At 35.0% G+C, this 13,149-nt stretch overlaps 1 pseudogene; it reads left to right on the forward strand.

The window, feature by feature from the left end:
• Positions 1-13,149, forward strand: part of LOC129234036 (L-2-hydroxyglutarate dehydrogenase, mitochondrial-like) — a 40,548-nt pseudogene that overhangs the window by 12,489 nt on the left and 14,910 nt on the right.

Here is a 13,149-nt window from a genome sequence, read left to right on the forward strand (position 1 = left end):
TTTGAGTATTAAAAAAAAAAGATACTTTACTGCAGTAGGGATTATTCTGAAGTAGGGGTCTAGAAGGTATTGATTTCATTTAGAGTTAACATTTACACCTAAAAATATTTTTTGAAATGATATATATTTTAAATTTCATATAAAAATCTCAAATAAGATTGATTTTTTTGGAGTAATTTAGGAACTTTAAGATATTATCCTTGGAGGCTAAGATGCTAAGGGATCTTAAAAGTAGCTATTGAAGCTAAAAGGCTACTTTTAAAACCCCAGGCTTTTCGAAATTCGATTTTTTTTTCACTCTACTCTATTGCATATGAGCTGATTCTGGGGAAAAATAATTAATTTATTTATGCAAATGCCAAGCATTGGCATATAAGTTATTCGCATGGCCTTGCCATTGACCTTCTGTTTGTCCTTGCAGCTGGTGGTTGCGGTCGAACCGGAAGAAATCGGCCAGTTGGAGGCCCTGTATCAAATGCCCTGGAGAACGGGGTCAAGGACATCCGGTTGCTGGGCCCCGAGGACATCCGCAAGATGGAGCCCCACGTACAGGTACAGTAAAACCAGTAAAGTTGACCACTTTTGTCAGGAACGGAATTAGCACTATCTCATATAATGAAGGAAAACCTCTGTAACTTGACCTCCTCTAAAGAGGAATAACACAAATTAATGATTCAAAATTCAGTCTTTTCGTCCATTTACGGGCAAGTTCTGATTTCATAAAAGAGGAACTCAAAATTGCTTCGTAAAACTTTATGGGTCAAACTTTAGTTTGTATTTAACCATGTTTAGTGTGCAAAATGACAATAAATAAAATTAATTTCGATCTTGTTTCCAGGGATTAAAAGCCATCTGGTCCCCTTCCACGGGCATAGTGGACTGGAAGCAGGTCGCCCGTTGCTATGTCGACGACTGCCGGACCTCGGGGGCCGACCTCTATCTGGACTTTGAGGTCAAGCACTTCGTGGTCAGGGGGGAGTCCGGATGCCTCGTCTGCGGGAAATCCACGGTGGGTCCCCCCTTCGTCTCCCCCCCCCCCCCACTCATTGACCAAATAGCATACTTGCCAACTCTACTGTTTTTAACGGGAGACTCCGGTTTATTGCTTCCATCTACCAATTTACCGTTTTTTACGATTTTCTCCCGTTTTTGCAGTTTTTTCATTCAATCATAAAGAACTTACACTTTTTTCTCAATAGATATCGTCCTGTTCTAGTACAGTAGAAGACCGTTATAACGCCAACCTATATAACGCAATTCTCTATAAAAACACACAACTTTTCAGAAGTAAGCAATAGGTTTTGAAGTTTAAAAAATCCCTCTGTTTTGCCTTGCAAGCACTAAAGTTGTAAGGAAAATCAAATTTCGAAATAGTTTTTCATCTTTCTATCTTATTTCAAAGCTCATAAATTGGAAATGAGTACTCATAGTAAACAGAAAATACCAGATGGCTCTTGAAAATGCAGCTGTTAAGCAAACCATGAAGCTTGCAGAAGTGCAGGATTTTGATTGTGAAACATATTTATTTGTGAATAACTAGTTGTAATACTGGTGCTTTAATACTCATTGCAGATACAACTCATTCTGAAGTGCTAATATATAGATATATTCTGAATGTTAGTTTCAAAATGTGTGAAATGATCTATATAATGCAAAAACCTGTAGAACGCAAAAGCTCTGGTCCCAAGGAGTGCGTTATAACGGTCTTCTATTGTACACCAATGTTAGGGAGTAAGAATTTTTCCAATTAATAACTGGTTTAGTAAAAATCAATTTTTTGGAAGCTTTCCACATTGCATGTTCAACGAAGCACGTGCTTTGCCGAAAATTACAGCAGATTTCAATCCTTTTGCATCTTGAAAGTACTTCCAATTATTTTGAAAGTTTGAAGTTGTTTTAACATGTGCTACACTGTACCTACGTATTTTATATTTTATTTTCATTATATATTGATTTTTTTTGGGGGGGGGGGGGATTTTAGTAATTAAATTTTTGTAGCTATACTTTTTTGGTGGAGACTGTGGAATGTACAAAACTTTAAGCAAATTCGCTCCTTATTATTTGGTTTTTCATTTGCAGTGTTTTTTATTGCTGCTACCAATTTGCTTACATCTGCGAAAAATCGCCATTTCACTTTAAATTTAGTATTCATGTTATTTAAATGCATAATTTAATAATTCTGTTGTGAAGATATGTCTCTGGTGAATCACCTATATACCTCTTGTGGAATCTCCTGTTTTTATTCCTTCGGAGGTTGGTAAGTATGAAATAGAAAATCGCCCGTCTAGGTATGATGAGACAAAATTGCTTCTACTCTTCTACATTTAACGAAGCCATCGACTGTTTGGACGGATTCAGGGGGGGGGGGGGGGTGGCAAAGGGTCAGCTGACCCCCCTGTGATAAGAAACATTTTCTTTATTATTATTATTTTATTTTTCCTAGGGTTGGCAAGGTTTTGGACACTATGGTAAAAACCCTGATTTTTACCGTCCTGTCCAAAACTGTGAATGTGTCTGAAACTATATTTTTAGAAAAATTTTATTCTGTGAGAAAAGATCAAAAACAGAATAAAATGTATCAAAGTAATGTTTTATATTGAACATTTGTTCAATGAGAGCATTCAACTTATTTATGCAGCTGATTTTAATCCAGTTACATTGAAGTTGAATTCTTGATTAAAATTAAAATTTGTATGCATGAGATAATTTAGTTTTTTTTGACATTAGTAACCAAATTTCCTTATCTTTATGCGTGTGTGCAAATGAGAGCAGGGTTAACAAGGTTTTTACCATCCTGTTCAAAATCCTAGTGTCCAAAACTACTTTTTGAGAAACTATATTTTGTGAGAAAATGTCAAAAACAGAACAAAATGTGTCAAAATTATTTTTTGAGTGTTTAATATATTTATTCAAAGTGAGCATTCAAGTATAAATATATATGTAACTTATTTATTCAGCTGATTTTAATCTAGTTATGTAGAAGTTAAATTCTTCATTAAAAATTTCAATTTGTATGCTGGAGTTTTTTTTTCTTCCACAAACCAAATTTTTTCGACATTTATGCATGTGTGCAAAAGAAAGTGTTCAAAACATAGTGTAATACTTGACTTAAATGCAATAAATTACAATTTTTTTTTGTTACAGAATGTATTGTATTAAAAATATGAATTAAAAAAAGAATAGCACAAGTTTTATAGCATTAGTGTTTAATCATCAGTTTCCCATTCTTTAATCTATGATTTAAAAAATAGTTTTTACTAAAACATCATGTAAAACCTATTTGCAAAGACCTTTTTTTTTTTTGCACCTAAATATTGTACATTTAATAACATTCCTTTGAGTTATGAATGGAACTGAAATTAGTTGTCTTGGTAGTGTTGTGAATTTCTTTTCACAACTCTACCAACTGTTACATAAGGAATTTTTTATGTAACAGTTATTGACAACTTTTTAAAGTAAAATATTTTTGAAATGAATATTTTGGAGAAAAATATTATCAAATATCATTATATATATATATATATACAGTAAACTCCCGATTATCGGCGGTCGGATTAACCGCTGCTCGGATTATCCGCGGCTCTTTTCACATTCCCCCCCAAAATTATGATCGTGTGATTGTTCGCTTTTAGATTTTACAGTTTTTTTATAATCAATGTCAGTAGATGCAATGTAGCAATGTTTTCAGTTATAATTTAAATGCATGCGCGAGTGTTATTAATATTAATATATACATATATATATATTTTTTTTTGCCATCGTATACACTAAGTATTGTTTATTACTTATTATTTGGATTATCCGCGGTTTCGCTTATTTGCGGTTACCGTGCCACCCTATTCCGCGAATAATCGGGAGTTTACTGTACACTGCTGTCCAAAAGTTAAGCATAATTCATAAAATGTGAGAAAATTCTTGTAAATGTTCATAAAATTATATAAAATTACTTATGGAAATTCATTGGTTGAAGAAGAAACATTATGCTTATGCAAAATGTCATAGTCGATGGTATCATTCGCGAAATAGGTGCGCATGTCGGAGTGTGGATAAAACGACTCTCACATTTTAGAAAGTTCAGGCGCGTTTCATGCAATTGCTGTACCAAAAAACAATGGTTTTGGTGAAACAAGATTAATAATGGTACAAAGGTGCCAATTGGACATGTTTGCGGAGGAAATAATCGTTGGAATGCTGGAATCTGAACGATCACAATCCAAATTGTCTCGTATTCTTAATGTGCTTCAGTGTGTAATCTTGAGACTGTGACAGAGGTTTCAAAATACGAGAGATGTTCCCCGACGACTAGTACCAGGTCGAACAAAAGTCAAAACCGCTCGCCAAGATCGATTTCTGGCAATTTCTGCGTGACGTCATAGGGACAGCTGTACCAGAGAACCGAGTTTGGCGCTCAGTGCCGCCACAGGAATAACAATTTCGAGGCAAACTGTTTACAGGAGACTCAATCATGTTGGTCTGTATGCCAGAAGACCAGCAGTTTGCATTCCTCTCACGTCAGCGCATAAACTCGTTTGTTTAAACTGGGGCTTGCAACATCACCATTGGGGTGTGGGGACAGTGAGCCAATGTGATGATGAGTGATGAGTCCCGCTTTACTCTACAGAGTGATTCTCATCAGGTAACAGCATGGAGAGAAAAGGGAACTCGTTTCCAACCGCGAAACATAAGAGAAAGACATCACTTTGCGTCAGTGGGAGTAATGGTGTGGGCGGACATTATGTTGGACGGTCGCAGCGACCTCCTTATGGGCGAGAAAGGTCCTGTCACTGGTAAAAGATACAGAGACGAAGTTCTTGAACCTTATGTTTGCTTGTTTCGAGGTGCTGTCGGTCCTGACTTCATATTCATGGGTGATAATGCGCCATATCCCCGTACAGCTGTGGTCGAAAACTTCCTTGAATCAGAAAATATCTAGCGAATGACGTGGGCAGAGAATTCCCCTGATTCGAACCCTATTAAACATGACTGGGATATTCTCGCGAGAGAACTTCCAGCCCATTCGTTCCCGCCAAGCTCCGTTCCGGAGCTAAAAAGAGCTCTCCAGCATGCTTGGAACTGTTTGAGCCCACAACTCATCCACCATGTCATAGAAAGCATCAGTGATCGGTGTGCAGAGTGCATGGCTGTCAGACGTGGTCATACACATTTTTAAACTTCAGTATCATATTTTTTTTTCTTTTTTTTGTGTGAAGAGCAGATTCCTCATACGCCTAATTTTCTTTCAAACTATTCTTTTGAATAATAAAAGTAAAAATTACAGTTTTTTTAATAGTTTCATTGTTTTGTAACCGTGTTGCACTCGCATATCACGTTTACTCCTATTCCGATGTATATTTCATTCATTACTCACATAAATAGCAATTATGCTTAACTTTTGGACACCAGTGTATATATATATATATGTATAAATTAAACCTCATTAATATCTATATTTATGCATTACGAATAGTGCAGTGAATAAGAATTGGTTAGATTACACCGCTTTAGTTTTCGACAGTTTCGGACACTTTTGGACAGTTTTAGACAGTTTTGGACGGTAAAAACCTCCTGTCCTGTCCTAACCAGTTTTGGACAGTCCAAAACCCAACCCTGCATTATTATTATTATTGTTAAATGTCAATTTTTTGTCCTGGAAACTTTGGTGTAGGTAATCAATGTCAATTCCTTTTTACTTTTAGTCTTGTAGGACTTGTCTTTTGAAGTCTAATAAATACAAATTCTCTTACATGTAATGTAACTTTGAAAAAAATAGGGGTTTTAAATTTCAGGGGCTGAGTCTAGGCCCAGTAAGCCCCAAGCGTTAATCAGGGCAGTTTACAATTCTAAGTTTGAAACGTATGTCCGCAATCCTGTACTTCTTTTAACTTTGTCGCATAAAATTTTAATATTGTGCCTTTCTCGTTTTCCTTGAAACGAAAATTTTCTCGACACATTAAGCATAAAAAATGTTTTATTTTCATTTATTCAAACAATTTTATAATTGTTTTCACGACAACAATTTTCATTATAATTTTAATACATATTATTTTAAAGAAAAAAAAATATTTTGCATATTATTTTAAAGAAAGTTCTAGTTGTACTTGATTTTTCTTCCACTTTACTGGCTACTGAAACTTGACAACCCCCTTACAAAAATTACTGGATCTACCCCTGGTTTGGGGATAGATACAACTGTCACCCCCCTTTTTTATGGGGGGGGGGGAGGAGGATTGGATTGTCCAAGGAAAACTTTTTACTATCTAGTTTTATATTTAGAATGGTTTGAGAATTTTAATTTCTTGTTTTTTGTTTTATTCGGTCATTAGTTATTGTTCTTCCTATTAAAAAAAAATGTTCAAATGTGAAGGAGCAACGAATAAGCTCGGTTTTCGTTTCACAAACTTCTTTTCTTTCCCCAGAGCATCCCTTGCAAGTGGGTGGTGACCTGTGGGGGGCTGCAGTCGGACCTCCTGTCGGGACTGACGGGATGCCCCCCGGACCCCCCGATCATTCCTTTCCGGGGGGAATACCTAGTCCTGAAACCGGAAAAAGCCAAGATGATCTCCACCAACATTTACCCGGTAAGTCTTCCATTATGAATCCTCATTCCTCAAATTTCAAAGTGACTCGAAAAAAAGTTCTTTTTTTTGGGGGGGGGGGGGGTGCAATCACAAGTTACTTATTATCTTCGCTTGACCAAAGTTGGTGTTGCTCTGATTTTTAAGATTGCCATAATGACAGTTGTTTTTTATATTTATGTAGAGAGCGAAATTTTTGTCGTCACAGTTACAAATCGTTTACGGTTTGATTTTATTTATATTTTTCCCAGGGTTAAACTGGAAGCAGACTTTCCATCAAAAAAAGTTTATTTTCGTGTAAAATTATGTTTCTTCAGGAAAAAAAAACACTCATATAGAGGAGCTTAAACAGCCGACCTTCATCTAAATTTATAATTTCCAGATGACTCACTCCTATCATTTAAGATGACTGAGAAATAAAAATACTTAATGTTGTACCAGACCCACGGAAATTTTAAAAATATCAAGTGTATACCAAATATTTGAGTTCATTTAGCACTTACGACCGCGGTGTATTACACAAAGCGAGCAAGAATAGCCGGATGGTTTCCAGTCTCTTTGGAAGGTACGCATATTTTTTGCTGTTAATCGCAGAAAAAATAACCACGATTTTGAAGTCTAGAGAAAATTTCTGTCTAGTTTCATATGTAATTCGATATAAAAATATGGTATTTTGAGAAAGAGATTCACACCCCCCAACAAGCCAAATCTCGCTGCTGGATAAGACGAAAACTATTTTTTCAGTCCTTAATTTAAGAAATGGGAAGTTATTTTAGTAATTAGCACCTAGGCAGATTAACTATATCATAAGCAATAATAAGTTGAAACTAAAGGAAATTCCAATTTGAGAAAAAAACATAAGCGCAAATTAGATCCGAAGATTTTGTATGATATAACGCTTTTGTGTTGTTCTTTTTCACATTTTAAATGTGTATCATTTCAAAAACTTAGTTTTTCTAATTTTAAAACTAAAAGTATGAATTTTGCTTACAAATTTACGCTGCAAAAAATCTACGCTTATGTACATTGGAAATAAAAGCAGCTCCTAGCTTAAGCTTCAAAGAAATTTGTGCAAAAACTTTTAAAGAAACACTTTTTATGTATATAATATTTTTAAAATATTTTTTTACTAGCCTGTCAATAGATATACTACCTGTTTCAATAATCCATCCAAACAGACGAACGAAAATTTGTTAATAAAAAGTTAATAATAGAATAGTTTAATGACTGCACATTAAGTTAAAGTTAGATTTAAGTTTTAACATGACTTTATTTTGTGCTATGTAATTATCCGGTTAAAAGGCTTTCATGTGAATTATTTTCTGCTAACCAACACGTCACAAATCTTGAATAAACACAAGGTATATTTTTTAGAAATAAACAGATTTTTCAAACGGTCGACAGAAAACAGAACAGGTACAGTATTTTCATTATCTTACAAAAAAGTTTAATATTTCTTACTCTGTACACAGGAATAGGAAAACAGGCGACATAAAATTCAAAGAAATGTCTTGATGAAGCTGGAATTCAGTAAAAAGGGATTTAAACTGCTTGAGGTTCTACAGTAGTTTTGCATAACAAAATAAAATACAATAAAGTAAAATGCAAAAAAAAAAAAAAAAAAAAAAATGTAATTACAAACGAACAATAGATTTTATCACTCAAGAAGTAACTTTGCCTTAACTGTTGGTAATCATAGAAACTAAGAAATCTGAAACTTCACCATTTTTTGGTTTCGTCATATTTTTTACTTTTCTTCAAAAAACGCTGAATTTTCCAGCGTTTTTTACCCCAAGACAATTTTTTTGCTTTGTCCATATACTTACGCTACAATATGCTACAAGTACCCCACATTTTTCCTAAAAAAAGACAAAAAAAAAAAAAAAACCACATTTCTTTTAAAAAACCCAGCTTTTATTTTTAAAAAAACCCGGAATACCCTGGATTAATGGGCTTTTTAAAAAAAACCCGGGTTTTTGCCAATCCTGTTCTGTAATCTGTGCATTTATGCTAAACAAGGTTGGATATTTCCTGTTATTCCTAGGCCCAAAGTTATTTATTTATTGCATCTCGGGAGAGTAAATCAATTTTGATAAAAAGTGCTTTTGTGCTTAGCAGGGCCATTCTACATTTTTGGTTTTGGCACCTACAGCCCCTGTCTTCAAGGTGCTTCAGTTCATCTTTGTAGCGATATTTTCCTAAGTAAATAGTGTGCAATACTTTTATAACGCTGACCTATATAACGCAGTTCTCTATAGCCCGCACAACTTTTCGGATGTGAACAATTAGTTTTGCAGTTAAAAAAAGCCCTCTGCATTGCAAACATTAAAATTGTTTGGCAAATTAAATTTTTAAACAGTTTTTCATCTTTCTATCTGAATTCAAAGATTTTAAATGAAAATTAGAATTTGCAGTTTAAAAAAAGAAAAATACCGGATCACTCTTGAAAATGCAGCTGTTATGCAAACCATAAAGATAGATTACACTTTATTTTTATTGTAAAACATACAGTCGGCTCTCAGTCTACCGACTTTCGAGGGACCGCAAAAAATCGTTCTTAAGTAGAGAGCGTCCGAAAATAGAATGCTTTTAACACTACAGTGGACCATCTGGGACCGCGAAAAGTCGTCTTTAAACAGAGAAAGTCGTTAAATAGAGCGTCGTTAAACAGAGAGCCGACTGTACTTTTTGAATAGTAATAATTATTGCTTTTTTGATTGTGAAACATACTTTTTGAATAGTACATTGTACAATTATTGCTTCAATATAAACTGCAGTTAAAACTTATTCTGAAATGCCAATATACAAATATATTCTGAATATATTAGTTTCACAATATGTGAGATGATCTATACAGTAGAAGACCATTATAATGTACACCTCGGGACCAGAGCTTTTGCGTTATACAGGTCTTGGCATTATATAGGTCATTTCACTAACTTTTAAAAGTAATATTGAAAATATATCTATATACTAGCACTTCAGAATAAGTTTTATCTATAGTGAGTATTAAAATACTAATTATACAATGAGTCATTCAGAAATAAATATGTTTCTTTATTACAAGAAAGTGAACTATGCTGCACTTCTGCTAGCTTCATGGTTTGCATAACAGCTGCATTTTCAAGAATCATCTGGTATTTTCTGTTTACTCTGAGTACTCATTTTCAATTTAAAAGCTTTGAAATAAGATGGAAAGATGAAAAACTGTTTCAAAATTTAATTTTCCTAACAATTTTTATGTTTGCAAGGCAAAACAGGAGGATTTTTTAAACTTCAAAACTTATTGTTTACTTCTGAAAAGTTGTGCGGTTTATAGAGAATTGCGTAATACAGATCGGCATTATAAAGGTATTCTACAGTATAATGCAAAAACCCGAGTAACGCAACAGCTCTGGTCCCGAGGTGTGCGTTATAACAGTCTTCTGCTGGATATTGAAGCTTTCTGTCTGTTACTTTTTGCAGGTCCCCCACCCGGGGCTCCCCTTCCTGGGGGTGCACTTCACCCCCCGCATGGATGGATCTGTGTGGCTGGGCCCCAACGCAGTGCTGGCCTTCAAGAGGGAGGGCTACCGATTCACCGACCTCAACCCCAGAGACCTTTCGCGCCTCATCAGCTCACAGTGAGTCCGCGTTCTTCGTTTTTTTTAGTCTCGATAGGTCCACGGAGAGTTCATTGCTGATGTACTTTGATGTGGGGTTTGTACTTAAGGTTTAGTTGAATGATGACGTGTTGTCCTCGGCAATACTCAGTACCGATTTAGCAAAGTGGAAACATCCCATTGGCTGGAAGTAGCACTACAAGTTACTGATGGGCATAATCGAGTTCTCGTAATCGAATCGCTCAATTATTCGGGATCATTCGAGAACTCGATTATCTTTTAGCAAGGCATAAAATCACATCTTATCTAAGCATTATAACCTATTTATAAATCTTAAAATATTATTGAATAGTTAGAGAACTTATCTTAGGTAAGTTGAATGGATTCTTCTATTTAATGAAATATATTATGTTTATAAATGGTAAAGTAATTAATATCTACACATTTTTGAACATTTAATAAAAATCTGCTTTAAATAAAAAAAATCTGATCAAAAATCTCTGTTTAAAAAAAAATTAAAAAAATCACGAACCCTGATAGTTTTTGAATTGCATGAATTACATGTTTACATATTTTTTTTTGTTTGTGTGTGTGTGGGAGGGGGACACAAGTTACCGTCCACAACAAAGGGGCCCCACAATAAAATTTTTACAAAATATCCTAACTTTCACGGGTCGAAAATATCGGATATATACATATGTATCAAAATATTCGGATATATGTCAAAGTAGCGGATATTTTCGAAAATATGATGACCTTTTCGAACCCTGATTTGGGGCCTCCACTCCTTCGCTGCCCCGGGGCCTCCACACTCCCGAATCGGGCCCTGTCTGGCACTCAACGGATTTGGAAGCGGCAGGTGAAAACAGCATATTAACATTCAAGAAACATTATATATGTTCGAAAAAAAGATATCCGGCCTTCTAGACTGGACTATTGGTTAAATGAAGTAAGCAGAGACTCACTAAAGATGAAATTAAAACAGAACAAGACCACTGGTGGGTGTCTATGACAGAACTGTAGAAAAGGAAAAAAAAAAGGCCCAGTCCCAAAATAAATGAAAATACATCTTTGCCATTGCGAAGCTGTCGACAGGTTTTCCCGTTTAAAACAGTCTAAAAAAAAAAAGGAATAAAATCTCACACATTTATTTATTGTATTTGACATATTTGTTTATTTTATTTGAATCATCTTCATACTTTACTTGTTTTGTGTTCAGTGCATTTACCTAATACTTCACTTGTTGAGCTTTGATTCACTGTGCCTGAGTTTTTTTTAAACTAATGGTATCGTTAATTAGTGTGATTTAAAAAAAATTATTGATAGTACTGAAACTGTGCAATAGCTACTAAACAAATAAAGAATGAAGAAAATCGGTTGACAAGCAGAAGAGAAAAAGATACACCAAGTTTTTCCTTTATGTAGTTGTAAAGTTTTTTTTTCACAATTCTGATTGTGTTTATATAGTGGACCCTCTTTTTACGCGGGGGTTGTGTTCCACGGAAATGCCGGGTAAATCGAAACTGCATAAATTGAAACCTAATACAGTAGCCCCTCGTTATATCGCGCCTCGTTATATTGCTCATTCGGATATATCGCTCCTTTCTTCAGTCTCCCGAAATATTAAAGCATAATATAAGAAAAAAACTTTGCTTTAAGTTTGAAGCCATTTCTGAAAACATATGATATTGCTCAGAGAAGGTCTCTTTTTTCTTTATTTTGTCAATGACCAAAAGGAAGCTATTCTTCTGGATTTGCTGGAAAAGCAGCAGCACAATTCCTGTCATCCAAATATACATACCCGTGCAGTATATTTCAGATGAAGATAGTCTGCAAACTACTGGACATCTTCTGTTGTATTCATACATTACCTTCACAATGAGTGAGAGACATGAAGCAAGTGTCATAGTAGCCCATGTAGAAGAGAACATATGCTCTTATTTTAGTACAGAAAAGATTGGTCTTGTTTGCATAGACCGGGATTAGCATCAAAGAAAGTAAGAATGATCTGGACGGGCAAAGGAGTTTTCTGTAAACAATGTGGTTACTTTTACTTTTCACATCCTTTCTACAGCAAGTCAAACGGATTAGAAAGTCTAAAAATCTATTGGGAATAAGAGGGTATTGGAATGCTCACTCTTAATCTCTCGGTAGCTCAGTAAGATCGTCTTCATTCGCCATTTGATGTTCTTTCTGACGGTGAAAATTTACTTAAAATTTCGATAGGTGTGATAGTACATTCGTGAACTACATCCAAACCATTAAAAAATCTTGTCAAAAAGAACGAATGCTAATTTACTTGTGTATTGGACTTATAACTATTTTTAATGATCTCCGTTATATCGCGCTTTCGGATATATCGCTCCTTTTCTTTGTCCCCCGAAAAGCGCGATGTAATGAGGGGTTACTGTACCAGTGTTAAAATAAGGGTTTTGTCCCGCAGATAACAAAATACTTCAGTCTAGTGACAAGCAATTTCAGGGCCGGATTTGGAAGTGTGGAGGCCCCGGGGCAACGAAGGAGTGGAGGCCCCTAATCAGGGTTCGAAAAGATCATCCTATTTTCCAAAATATCCGATACATTGATATATATATCTGAATATTTTGATACATATGTATATACAGTAGAACCTCCCTTAAGGGACACCTCCGAATAAGGGACACCTCTATTTAAGGGACACTTTTTCTGGTCCCAGTCCCTTTGAATAGGGACCTCCATGTATTTGCCTCTAATTAAGGGACACTCTATTTAAGGGATAGTCACATTACAAAAAATTATGTGTATGCATAAGAAAGAGTGAATTTACTGGAATTCAAGTTTCACTTTTCCTCTAGAAATTAATTGAAGAGAGTTTAACATTAACATATATTAAAGAAACAAGTATATATTGTAAAAGTTTGGCTGAAAGTTACATGCACGATTTGCCCATCAAGATATTTATTCAAGTAGGCTCAGGGCCAAAGGAGAGGGCA

This window comes from Uloborus diversus, unplaced genomic scaffold, assembly GCF_026930045.1.
Source record: "Uloborus diversus isolate 005 unplaced genomic scaffold, Udiv.v.3.1 scaffold_942, whole genome shotgun sequence".
Lineage (NCBI taxonomy): Eukaryota > Metazoa > Arthropoda > Arachnida > Araneae > Uloboridae > Uloborus > Uloborus diversus.